This window comes from Musa acuminata, chromosome BXJ3-5, assembly GCF_036884655.1.
Source record: "Musa acuminata AAA Group cultivar baxijiao chromosome BXJ3-5, Cavendish_Baxijiao_AAA, whole genome shotgun sequence".
In the NCBI taxonomy this organism is placed as follows: domain Eukaryota; kingdom Viridiplantae; phylum Streptophyta; class Magnoliopsida; order Zingiberales; family Musaceae; genus Musa; species Musa acuminata.
The window spans coordinates 26,701,777-26,716,075 of record NC_088353.1 but is presented as its reverse complement, the minus strand read 5'-3'; the positions used below and the strand labels follow the sequence as shown (position 1 = coordinate 26,716,075).

General features: G+C 35.0%; 1 non-coding gene across 1 annotated transcript; it reads left to right on the top strand.

Annotated features, from left to right (window-relative positions):
* The first annotated feature begins 301 nt into the window (after positions 1–301).
* TRNAL-UAG (transfer RNA leucine (anticodon UAG)) lies at positions 302–381 on the top strand. The gene has a single exon. It is a non-coding gene; the product is annotated as a tRNA-Leu (tRNA).
* Positions 382–14,299: the final 13,918 nt, after the last annotated feature.

Genomic DNA, 14,299 nt, shown 5'->3' with positions numbered 1-14,299 from the left:
TTAATAAATATAAATCGATTAGGATAAATGTTTGAGTCTACATAAATCCCGTCATGTTAAAAATCTTATGCATGCCATCTTGAATTAAGTCGGGTTGATTAAGACATCATTGATATTATTATTCAATAATTAATAAAATTATTATTATATATAAATAATATTTTGAGTCGAATTTGTATAATATATATTACAAATTACATAAATAATTTATTTAATTATTCTTTTATCCATGTGTGGTGATGTAAAACACAAAGAATAATTTAATTCATATTTATGCTATATAAAAATTTATTTATAATAAGACAGTTTGGCCGAGTGGTCTAAGGCGCCAGATTTAGGCTCTGGTCCGAAAGGGCGTGGGTTCAAATCCCACAGCTGTCAGTTTATTATACTTCTTAAATCCGGTTTTTATTCCTCTAATAATTTATCCGATCTTCTCAAAATAAAAAAGTACAATATTGAAATTATTCTTAAATATTTTTTTCGGTTTACGAAAATCGGACAGTTGGCAGTTCAAATATTTTATATTATGAACTTACTCATCCAATTAAACACTATTTGTGAAATAATACATTACTGTATGTATTTTTTTTTAATATTTTAAAGTTTAAAAAATTAGAATTTAAATTATATATGTATATATACACATATATTATATGTATATATGTATGTATATATATATGTATATATATATACATATATATACATATATATATATACAAATATATATATACATATATATATATATATGTATATATATATGTATACATATATATATATATATGTATATATATATGTATACATATATATATAAATATATATATATATAAAGTGATGTTTATGGATCTTTGGAATGAGAACCAAATCGTGATGAGATCACGATAATGAGATTAATTTGTTAAATCTCAGATTTTGATGATGAAGTCAATTGTCATTTGTTATCTAATCTATATGTTGAGATAAGTGTGCAGGATTAACTACGATGAAAGTAAGATATGCAGCAGGAGTTGTGCCGGAGTTAAGACAATGTTCACGTTGGGAGTTCGAGAGTTCGACGGAAGTTCGGGCAGTCGTCGGAGGTTTTGCGGGAACAAATCCGAGAAGTCCATGAGCTTGCTAAAGAAGCTCGTCGGAACTCGCCAAGTGGATCGTCGCAAGTCTAGGAGTTTGCCAGAAGTCCGCAGGAGCATCACCGAGGGTTTATCGGATGATCGACGAAAGTTCGCCGGAAGCTCGCCGGAAGAAGCGATTGATGCACCGGAGCAAGATTGCAGTAAATGTCTTAGGAAATATCGTAGTTAGCACAATGATTAAGTTGAAAATGGGAGGTGATCCCATTAACTTAATCATGGGGCAATTGGGCCCCTGAAAAACCCGAATTGGCCCGAATGGATCAACCCATTCGGACCCTGATTTCTGCCAGGCGATTGAACCGCCCAAGCCAGGAGGTGGCATCGCTTGGGCTAAGTCTCCGAGCGAGACTGGGTGGTGCAACCGCCCCAGCCAAGAGGTGGCACCGCTTGGGCTCAGTCTCCGAGCGAGATTGGGCGGTGCAACCTCCCCTGACAAGAGGTGGCACCGCCTGAGCTCGGTCTTCGAGCTTTGGTAGGAGGTGCAACCGCCCCTAATAGAGGTGGCACCGCCTAGAGGCTCAGTCTTCGAGCTCTGCTAGGCGGTGCAATCGCTCCAGTAAGGAGGTGCAACCGCCAAATCCTAGAATTCTGGGAATTAACAGTTTTGAGCTCCAAATTCAAACTGGGTTGGGGCCTATAAAAACCCCACCCATTCTGTCACCCCCCGAATTTAATTCTCATTAGGAGGTGTGAACCTAATTCAAGATTGATAAATTTAATTCAACAAACAATCCATGATCCAATCACACATTTGAGGTCACTAAGAAAAACATTCAAGTTATTCACCTCTACAATCCACAATTCACAAAATCTGTGCAGTTTATAATCATACATCATGTCACTAGATGATTCTTAAAATCCAAAAGCAACTTAACTAAACCATAACTATATCATAAATCCATAAGCGCGGTAATTAATGCAATCACAAAACCAACATATCCTACATGTTTATATCAGTACACAGTTTAGACTTAACATTTCCAAAATCCTAACGTAAGAGGTACTTATCAAATATTTACAAGATACATCAATCTAGATTTGTCATTAATATTCATTACACCCAAAAAGAACTTATACAACATCAACCTATCAAGTACAAAATATTTACCCCAAAATCTTCTAGTCTTCCACTGCCTCAAACCAATTTACACATTTTAGTGAGCGATAAGCTATCCTGAAAAATTTATATAGCAACGGGGTGAGCATATAAAGCTCAGCAAATGACTAACATATCCATAGCAAAGAGGACAGTTTTCAAACAAATGAGGTATCAAAATACAAAGCAGAGATACAGGGTGAAACTGTAGCATGTTTTGTTTGAATGTAGAATTACAATATCATATCGTTCGAAGCACGTTTCATTTATACAATCGAGGAAAGGTAATTGGAGCATATCATTGGCATAAGGAGCATATCGATGACATATGGTAGTTTTCAAGGTATAACAAAGACTTATAATATTTCAGAAATATATCAAAGAACAAAACATGAATAGAAGCTCAAATGTCACATGACGATGCATTCATTTCATTCTTACCCAAAGCATGCATAGAAACATAGCCAAAGCTTTGGATATCATATCAAACACATAGAAGGTGAAGTGGAATCATAACATAATATGGTCCATCCATTTCTGAATGACCAACAAACATAAGTCTCCCACTTCTGGGAGCTCCATCCACCCACGTCTGAGTGAAATCATAGGGTGCCGGCAGAGCATCGCGGGTTCTAAGCATAACTCCTTTTTCCATTTCTAGCAAAGGTTCACATTTATCCCACAAACACCAGAGTACAAAGGGACAATATGAATACTGAAATTAGCATATATTGGAAGCAAATGTGGAACAATGAAATGTACATATGCCTTTCGAGTCAATACGATACAAACATAATCTTTCACAATGTATTCTGATTTGAAAGGAAACAAAAGCAAGAGCATACAAGGATTCCAAGAAACCATATATAGCTCAATTGAAATAAGAAAGTTAGATAAGTTCAATGTCCAAAGAAATGAAACTGGAAGAGGCACATATCGAAAGCAAATGCGGAACAATAGGATGCATGTGTCGAATCATTACGATGCAAACATGATCTTTTGATGATAGCTGCAGATGTACAAATAAATAAAGGACAAAAGTATACAGGAATTTAAGGTAAAAATGTAAATCTTAAATGAAGTAAGAGTTTTTTTCCAAAATCGATTTCCAAAGAGAAGAAACAAGGAAAGCCGAAATCGACCAAAGCTCGATTCTGGCAGAATTTGATAGGAACATTGTATGAACTATTTGGATAACCAATTATGCTCCAATTTATACAAAATAGGTGTCATTAGAAAGCTTTGTCAATCTAGTTTTAGGAAAATCAAGTTTAACAAGAATTGGAATTTACGACAGGGAGTTACAGATAATTTTGTAGCGTAAGGTCTGAAAATATTAGCTCTATTTTACTGAATCCATAGGGTCGATGAAAGTAGATGTTTCAGTTAGCAATTGTACTCCAAAAATTTCAAATCAGGTAAATACAGAAAGAATTTTGAGTCTATCTTCGAATAAATTATACTTTGTATGAATCTGAGTTCACGGCAGAAAGTTATAAGTAGTTAAGCAACAAGAGGTCAGAAATTTTGGTCCCTGTTTAACAGAATCTGTAGGGTTAATTTAAACAGAAGTCTTAGTAGGCATTTAAACTTCAAATCGTTCGATCTTAGTATCAAAATGAAGGTTTTTTTGTCTACTTTCAAATGGAACAGGTTTTGTCTAAACAGAGTTTATTACAAAATGTTATGACCGAAACATTGCATAGAGGTCAGATTACCGAAAAATTACAGATTCATAGCTTTATATCAAAACGAAAGGAGGTCTGGTTCTCAGTTGAAATATTTCAAATTTTGCAGAATAAAAATGGAAACAGAGATTAAGGTTACTGTGGGATGGGGTTAGAACACTTGCCTTAAAATTATTTGAATCCCAAATGTGGAAAAATTGATGAAAAACCTCAAGCTCTTCTTCTTCTTCTTCTTCTTCTTCTTCTTCTTCTTCTCTTCTCAAAGTCACGTTGGCTGCAACTCTTCAGGTTTGTTTTCTTTAACCTTTCATCTAATTATTTGGGTTTTGGCTAATGCAAAAGTTGCAAGGTGTCATGCATGCATAAAAGGGGCTAGGTGTCATCTTTAGAGCAAAGATAAGCGGCACCAACCTTATGTTAGTTCGTGACACATGTCCACTATATTTTTTTTTCTTTTTCTTTTTTAAACTTAAATCTGAATCTTTCATAAATTATATCAAACTTCTAATATTTACTCTTAGGTCCCTAGCCATAAACCTTTAATATAATATCATTTAATATAAAATAATTATTAAATAATCCTTATAAAAATAAACCTTTTACTAAATTTTTAAAAATGGGGGATGTTACACTCTCCCCTCCTTAAAAAAAAATTTAGTCCTCTAAATTTATCATACCTCATTCGACGAAAAGATGAGGATAAGCTTTCATCATTTCTTCCTCAAGCTCCCAAGTTGTTTCGTCTCCAGAATGATATCTCGAGATCACTTTAACTAGAGGGATAACCCGATTCCTCAAGATCTTTTCTTTTTTTATCAACAATCTGAGTGGGCTCTTTCATATAAGAAAGTCTTTATCAATCACCATCGGCTCATACTTAATGATACGAGAGGGATCAGGTATATACTTTCTTATCATTAAAACATGAAACATATCATGGATATGGCACAATGATGGTGGCAAGGCAATCCTATAAGCGACAGAACCAACCCTCTCAAGAATATCAAAAGGTCCAATAAATCTTGGGCTTAACTTTCATTTCTTCCCAAATCTTACAATGCCTTTAGAAGGGGAGACCTTCAGGAATACAAAATCCCCGATTTGAACTCAATATTTCGTCTTATGTTATCAGCATAACTCTTTTGATGACTCTGAGCAGTCTTTAACCTTTTTCTTATAAGTTGAATTTTCTCAGTAGTCTCTTGTACTTTTTCTGGTGCTAATAACTTTCTGTCGCCAATTTCTTCCCAACATATAGGCGTCCTGCACTTTCGCCCATATAAAGCTTCGTAACGAGCCATCTGAATACTTGAATGATAAATATTATTATAAATGAACTCAATAAGAGAAATATCTTTATCCCATTCACCTTTCCAATCCATAACATAGGCTCGAAGTAAATCCTCAAGTGTTTAAATGGTTCTTTCTGATTGACCATCAGTTTGAGGGCGATAAGCAGTGCTAAACTTGACTTTAGTACCAATAGATTCCTGTAACCTTCTCCAAAATCTAGATAGAAATCTGGAGTCTCTGTCAGAGATTATCTCCTTTGGAACACCATGAAGTCTTACTATTTCATTTATATATAAATCTGCAAGCTTATCAAGAGAATAAGTCATATTGATCGGTAGAAAATGTGCAGATTTCGTTAACCTATCAATGATAACCCAAATAGCATCATGCTTTCTAGAAGTTCGGGGTAGTCCTGAAATAAAGTCTATGGTAATACATTCCCATTTCCATTCAGGAATATCTAAAGGTTGCAACAAGCCTCCAGGCTTTTGGTGTTCTGCTTTGATTTGTTGACAAGTCAAATACTTTGAAACATATATTGCAATCTCCTTCTTCATGCCTTCCCACCAATAATTACTTTGGAGATCTCTATACATCTTAATGCTACCAGGATGCATGGTGTACTTTAAATTATGACCTTCCCTCATGATTTGATTTTTGATATCTGAGTCATTTGGAACACATATTCTATCCCCAAATCTCAATAGGCCATCCTTTGAAACTCGAAAATTCAGTTTCAATCCCTTTTCTACTTCATTCCTTAAGCAAATCAAGTATCGATCTCGTAGTTGTCCTCCTTTAATTTGTTGAATGAGATCAGATTGCACTTGGATGTAGGCCATTAATATCATTGAGTCTTGCCCTTTTCTCGTAACATTCGAATCATAATTCTCTTCTAATAACTTCCATTGCTTCACAACCAAAGTCGCCATAAAACTTGTAGATTTTCTACAAAGGGCATCTACTACAACATTAGCTTTACCCGGGTGATAACGAATGGTACAATCATAATCCTTTAGAAGTTTTATCCATCTTCTTTACTAACACCGGAGCACCCCATGATAAAACACTAGCACCAGAGCACCTTGATCTAATAGTCCTTGTAGTTGCTTTTTCAATTCCACTTACTCAAATGGTGTCATTCTACAAAGAGGCTTAGATATTGGAATTGTCCCAAGGACGAAATCAAAAGAAAATTCATCCTCTCTGTGTAGAGATAATCTAGGGAAGTCATCTTAAGGTACATCAGGCAAGGAGGTGAATCATGCCCAATACTCTCAAAATAAAAGATGGGATGATCTAGTATACAAAAAGTGATCATTTTGTATAACAATCTATACTGGTATGATTGGAAGATAGTCAATCCATACTTAATATAATATCAAAACTCCAAATATCTAAGAGAACTAAATCAGTAAGAAGTTCGTGTTCTCCAATAGATATCAAACAAGATGACCAGATCGAGTATGTTATCAAATAATCCCTAATAGTCGTATTTACATATAGCATATAATCCAATGGTTTAGGTTGAATGCCCATGTGATAAGCAAAATATTACCAATCAAATCATAGATGAGACACATGGTCAAAAAAATATTTGTATTTTTTCATAAACATGAATAGTACCTTCAACCACTAATTCAAAAGCTTTAGAATCATATTCCGTGATAACATACACTCTGACATGGGCTGATGATTTATGCGACAGTGATTCTTTTTTCTTGTCCAAAGGGCAGTCTTTCATTTTATGATCCAAATTTTCATAAGCAAAATAGGCTCCAGTCACCTACAAATACAAACGTATTTCATAATTTAACTTGCATCATACACAGGATTGAATCTTTTGTGGTAACTTCCCTTTTCAAATCGATGATGTCTTAACCCTCTTATTATCACATTCAGATTCATTTCTAATCTTTATTTTTTTTTTTTTTTGTAAACTTGTCCTTTCTATTCCTGTCCTTGATCTCTAGAAATTCTTTTGATCATCAGAATAATTTCGTGCATCAAATATCTTCTCCAATCACATCATATATTTTTCTGCTACCAATGTATTAGGTTCTCCACACTTCTACTATGCTACTCTGATTTAATATCCTCGATCAACCCTTTTATCGTACTTAATTAATCAAAAGTGGATGAAGTAGGAAGACTAAATGTCTTCATCATCCTAGATTCCTAAAATGCATCAAAGAAAATTTTCACCAATCACTATAGTTCACCAGACCTCAATATATTTTGCACGTCAACATATCAAATATTTCAGTGATCCTCAAACCATGCTCTGATACAACTCTGTCACGCCCCCCCCGAATTTAATACTCATTTAGGAGGTGTGAACCTAATTCAATATTGATAAATTTAATTCAACAAACAATCCAGGATCCAATCACACATTTGAGGTCACTAAGAAAAACATTCAAGTTATTCACCTCTACAATCCACAATTCACAAAACCTACGCAGTTTATAATCATACATCATGTCACTAGATGATTCTTAAAATCCAAAAGCAACTTAACTAAACCATAACTATATCATAAATCCATAAGCGCGGCAATTAATGCAATCACAAAACCAACATATACTACATGTTTATATCAGTACATAGTTTAGACTTAACATTTCCAAAATACTAACGTAAGAGGTACTTATCAAATATTTACAAGATACATCAATCTAGATTTGTCATTGATATTTCATTACACCTAAAAAGAACTTATACAACATCAAACTATCAAGTACAAAATATTTGCCCCAAAATCTTCTAGTCTTTCACTGCCTCAAACCAATTTACACATTTTAGTGAGCGATAAGCTATCCTGAAAAATTTATATAGCAACGGGGTGAGCATATAAAGCTCAGCAAATAACTAACATATCCATAGCAAAGATGACAGTTTTCAAACAAATGAGGTATCAAAATACAAAGCAGAGATACAGGGTGAAACAGTAGCATGTTTTGTTTGAATGCAGAATTACAATATCATATCGTTCGAAGCACGTTTCATTTATACAATCGAGGAAAGGTAATTGGAACATATCATTGGCATAAGGAGCATATCCATGACATATGGTAGTTTTCAAGGTATAACAAAGACTTATAACATTTCAGAAATATATCAAAGAATAAAACATGAATAGAAGCTCAAATGTCACATGACGATGCATTCATTTCATTCTTACCCAAAGCATGCATAGAAACATAGCCAAAGCTTTGGATATCATATCAAATACATAGAAGATAAAGTGGGATCATAACATAATATGGTCCATCCATTTCTGAATGACCAACAAACATAAGTCTCCCACGTCTGGGAGCTCCATCCACCCACGTCTGAGTGAAGTCATAGGGGGCCGGCAGAGCATCGCGGGCTCTAAGCATAACTCCCTTTACCATTTCTGGCAAAGGTTCACATTTATCCCACAAACACCGGATTACAAAGGGACAGTATGAATACTGAAATTAGCATATATTGGAAGCACATGCGGAACAATGAAATGTACATATGCCTTTCGAGTCAATACGATACAAACATAATCTTTCACAATATATTCAGATTTGAAAGGAAACAAAAGCAAGAGCATACAAGGATTCCAAGAAACCATATATAGCTCAATTTAAATTAAAAAGTTAGATAAGTTCAATGTCCAAAGAAATGAAACTGGAAGAGGCACATATCGAAAGCAAATGCGGAACAATGGGATGCATGTGTCGAATCATTACGATGCAAACATGATCTTTAGATGATAGCTGCAGATGTACAAATAAATAAAGGATAAAAGTATATAGGAATTTAAGGTAATAATGTAAAGCTTAAATAAAGTAAGAGTTTTTTTCCAAAATCGATTTCCAAAGAGAAGAAACAAGGAAAGCCGAAATCGACCAAAGCTCGATTCTGACAGAATTTGATAGGAACATTGTATGAACTATTTGGATAACCAATTTATACAAAATAGGTGTCATTAGAAAGCTTTATCAATCTAGTTTTAGGAAAATTAAGTTTAACAAGAATTGGAATATACGACAGGGAGTTACAGATAATTTTGTAGCGTAAGGTCTGAAAATATTAGCTCTATTTTACTGAATATATAGGGTCGATGAAAGTAGATGTTTCAGTTAGCAATTGTACTCCAAAAATTTCAAATCAGGTATATACAGAAAGTATTTTGAGTCTAGCTTCGAATAAATCATACTTTGTATGAATCTGAGTTCACAGCAGAAAGTTATAAGTAGTTAAGCAACAAGAGGTCAGAAATTTCGGTCCTTGTTTTACAGAATCTGTAGGGTTAATTTAAACAGAAGTCTTAGTAGGCATTTAAACTTCAAATCGTTCGATCTTAGTATCAAAATGAAGGTTTTTTTGTCTACTTTCAAATGGAACAGGTTTTGTCTAAACAGAGTTTATTACAAAATGTTATGACCGAAACATTGCATAGAGGTCAGATTACCGAAAAATTACAGATTCATAGCTTTATATCAAAACGAAAGGAGGTCTGGTTCTCAATTGAAATCTTTCAAATTTTGCAGAATAAAAATGGAAATAGAGATTAAGGTTACTATGGGATGGGGTTAGAACACTTGCCTTAAAATTATTTGAATCCCAAATGTGGAAAAATTGATGAAAAACCTCAAGCTCTTCTTCTTCTTCTTCTTCTCTTCTCAAACTCACGTTGGCTGCAACTCTTCAGGTTTGTTTTCTTTAACCTTTCATCTAATTATTTGGGTTTTGGCTAATGCAAAAGTTGCAAGGTGTCATGCATGCATGAAAGGGGCTAGGTGTCATCTTTAGATTAAAGATAAGTGGCACCAACCTTATGTTAGTTAGTGACACATGTCCACTATATATTTTTTTTTTCTTTTTTAAACTTAAATCTGAATCTTTCATAAATTATATCAAACTTCTAATATTTACTCTTAGGTCCCTAGCCATAAACCTTTAATATAATATCATTTAATATAAAATAATTATTAAATAATCCTTATAAAAACAAACCTTTTACTAAATTTTTAAAAATGGGGGATGTTACACATTAAGCACTTAAAGGGCACAAAACATACACCGAAATCCTGATCTTGTTCTGTGTTTTTAGAGCTCAAAATTGTTGTAAAGGCCAAAAGTTCTTCTCCCCCTTTTCTTTCAAGTTCTGAGCTTTAAAGAGAGGAGAGAAAATTCTGTAAGGGTTGTCTCCTAAGCCCGTCAAAAGGAGTGAACCTGTAAAAGGGTAGTTGGCCTTTGCCTATTGAAGGAAGGCCTCTAGTTGACGTCGGTGACCTCGTCGGTGGAGGAAGCCAAAAGTGGAGTAGGTCAAGATTGACCGAACCACTCTAAATCTCGGTTTGCATTTACTTTAAGCATATTATCATTACTGCAAACCTCCTCTAAAGCTTACTACTTTCTACGCATATACGATCGGGTTTCAAGCTTTGCACTTTCCGAATTGGCGTTTAGACGTAAATCAGTTTTGTCGTACGATCATCATATTTCTATTTGCGTTTACGTTTTGATTTCTATCATAACTGCAAACTGCCTTTATATCCTTGCTTAAACTGTATCTCACTTAATCAAGTGATTTACGAATCAAGATTTAGATGTAAATCAGTTTTTTCGTATGAATATCATATTTCAGTTTGTGCCTACTATCTGATTAGAATCATAACTGCAAACTGCATTTATATCTTTGCTGCATCTTGCTTAAACAAAAGTTAAAGTGACTTACGAATCAGTTTTCTTACTAAAATTACCTTTAACGAACGAACGCAGTTTTTATTTTTAGAAGAAGGTTTTCCGCTGCACTAATTCACCCCCCCCCCCCCCCCCCTCTTAGTTCTCTTGATCCTAACAATTGGTATCAGAGTGGGGTTAACTCTCAAACGGATTAAAACCAAAGAGACATGGCATACGTCGGAAACCAAGAGGGCCATTCTATTACACGTCCACCCATGTTCAATGGGACGGACTACAACTATTGGAAGACCCGAATGAGGATCTTTCTTATTTCTATGGATTTTGAACTTTGAAATCTTGTCGAAAATGGATTTTCGAAGTCTTCTCTTCCAATGATCGATTGGAATGAATTGGAGAAGAAGGCTTTTGCTCTTAATGCAAAGGCTATGAATGCCTTATTTTGTGCGCTTGATAAAAACGAGTTCAACCGTGTTTCGGTTTGTGAAACTGCATTTGATATTTGGCACACACTCGAAGTGACTCACGAAGACACAAGTAGAGTGAAAGAGTCAAAAATCAATCTTTTGCTACATTCTTTCGAACTTTTCCGGATGAAACCGAGTGAGACTATTGGTGACATGTTTACCCGTTTCACGGATGTCGTCAACAGTCTAAAAGGACTCGAAAAAAGTTTTTCAGATTTTGAGCTCGTAAATAAGATTCTAAGATCCCTTCCTAAGAGTTGGGATCCTAAAGTCACTGCTACTCAAGAGGCAAAAGATCTAAACAACTTCCCTCTTGAAGAACTAATCGGGTCATTAATGACCTACGAGATGACTTGCAAAGCTCATAAAGAGCAAGAAGATATCCTTCCAAAGAACAGGAAGGATATGACACTTAGAACTTCAGAAGACCACTTGAGAGAAAACTCAAGTGATGAGGACTGTGACGATGACTTGGCACTTCTAACAAGAAAATTTAAAAAATTCATTAAAAGAAACAAGTTTAAGAATGACACAAAAAATAAACTTGAACCAAAGAAGGACCAAGTTATTTGCTATGAGTGCAAAAAGCTGGGACACTACAAGAGTGATTGTCCCCAAGTCAAAAAGAGAACATCAAAGAAGAAGGCGCTCAAAGCAACATGGGATGACTCGAGTGCGTCCGAAGAAGAGGAGTCCAACACCGAGTAGGTTGCTCATTACGCCTCAATGGCCATCGGAGAGGAGGTAACAAATTTAATATATGCAGATTTATCATTTGATGAATTATTAAATGCCTTCCATGACTTATTTGATGAATGCAAGATTATTAGTAGAAAATATAAATTGCTAAAAAAGGAGCATGATAGTCTTACTTGTAATTTCAATAAGTTAAAGACTGAATATCATGATAGTTTAGGTTCATGCATAAAATATCATGATCTAGAAACTCTCCGAAAGGAAAACTTGCTACTTAAGGACACATTGAAGAAATTCGAGGTTAGTAGCAAGTCCTTGAACATGATCCTTGCAAACAAGGGTCACGTTCCCAAAAGAAGTGGAATCGGATTTGTGAGAAGTCCTCACCAAAATCCAACCACCTTCATAAAAGGCCCTATCTTACATGTTCGACACCAAAGCAAATGCAACTTTTGTTGCAAACTTGGACACAAAACGTATTATTGTCCATTCAAGAAAATTAGTCCAAACAAATTAATTTGGGTTCCTAAAGGAACCATGATAAATTCTATGCAATATGATAAACAATGTAGATCTATTTTTGAGGCACCCAAAAGCAAATAGGTACCTAAAGATCATCCTTTCTTGTAAAGATATAAAATATCTTAAGTTGGGAGCAAGAAATAATATCCTGCTCTTTGGATTCTCGATATTCATGACCCAAGATCCAAAAAGAACTCGCGATGCTCTCTAGCCTAAATAACAAAAGAGGATTAGAAAGTTAAAATTACAAATGTGATATAGATATAATCCTATTTGATCTCTCAGAATTGGAAACCCATGATCCTCACTTCACATATCCTCTAGATTTTCAAACTCATTGAATTCATCCGTTCGTTACTTTCAAATCCAACTATATCATGAACTTACTAAGTTTGTCATGAACTTGCAAGGCTTACCAACCTAAACAATATGTCACAAACATGTACACGACATTTAGAGTATGCACGTCACAAGATCTATCTTGATCATGCAAAATTTCTTATCTTACAATGAAAATTCTTACATAATTACGTAAGTAAAGTTGATTGCTCTGAATGAAAATTCTTCTCAAGTCAAAAATATTCAAATCAGATCACATTGCGGTCAGAACAAGGGCTCATCGCCTGCAGGCGGTGGCGCTGCCCCAGTTGGAGGTAGCACCTCCGGCTGTCACATGTTGCAAGCGGTTGCACCGCCCTAGCCAGCAGTGCAATCGCCCGCAACTCTGCCTCTTTTTAACCCGAGCTAGGGCCGGCGGTAGAACCGACCCCAACTCACTCCCTTCCCCTCTTTACTCTTCTAAAGCTTCGCCATCTCCATTTCACCCCTCATAGCATCCCAAATACTCCTCATTTTGAAGCAAAAGATCAACAATCTCTCCTTCTATTAAAGATCTCACTAAGTTATTCTCTAAGAACCCCTTAAATTTTGTTTTTGATTCATTTACTCTTGCTCATTACTATCCTCTTAAATAGCAGTAGTTATAGGGTCTAGAAGATCCTCAAGGGACAAAGGGAAGAGGAGATTAGTGGAAGATTTTGATCTTACCCTTTTCGATTCAAAATATCATGCTGAAAAGTTTTCCTCTTTCGAACTTAGGAGTGTCAATAAGGGAAAACATGTAGATTTAAATGAACTAAGAGACTTAGAGACAATCCAATGGTTGCAAACTTAGATCTACTCCCTATTTTATAAATTAGTGAACCCATCTATCCAAGACTTATTAGATTGTTTTACAACAATATACAAGTAGATGAAAAAGAAAGAATGTCTACCTATCTCTTAGGACAACACATCTCCATTACGGATAAATTCATTTGCGATATGATAGGCATTCCCATAAAAAATAGAGGACTCTACTTTAGAGGATCATGGGATGATGAGACTGTTAGGACAACATATGTTGAAGCCTTAGGAACAATTTTCGCCAATCCCAACTTAGCATTTGTTCCTAAAAGTTGTGAACATCTACTGCCACTAAACACTAAGGTACTTCATCATATCCTAACTAGCATCATTCTCCCTAAACAATACCATCATGATGAAGTAAGCCAACTAGAATTAGGAACTATGTATTGGATCATGAAAGGACATGACATCTGTCTTGGTTATCTTATCCAGCAAAACATGTTAGAACTATCTAAGAAAGACATTATGCTTCCATACGGTGGTATAATCATTAGAATACTGAAAGCCTACGATATTCCAATACCACCGGAA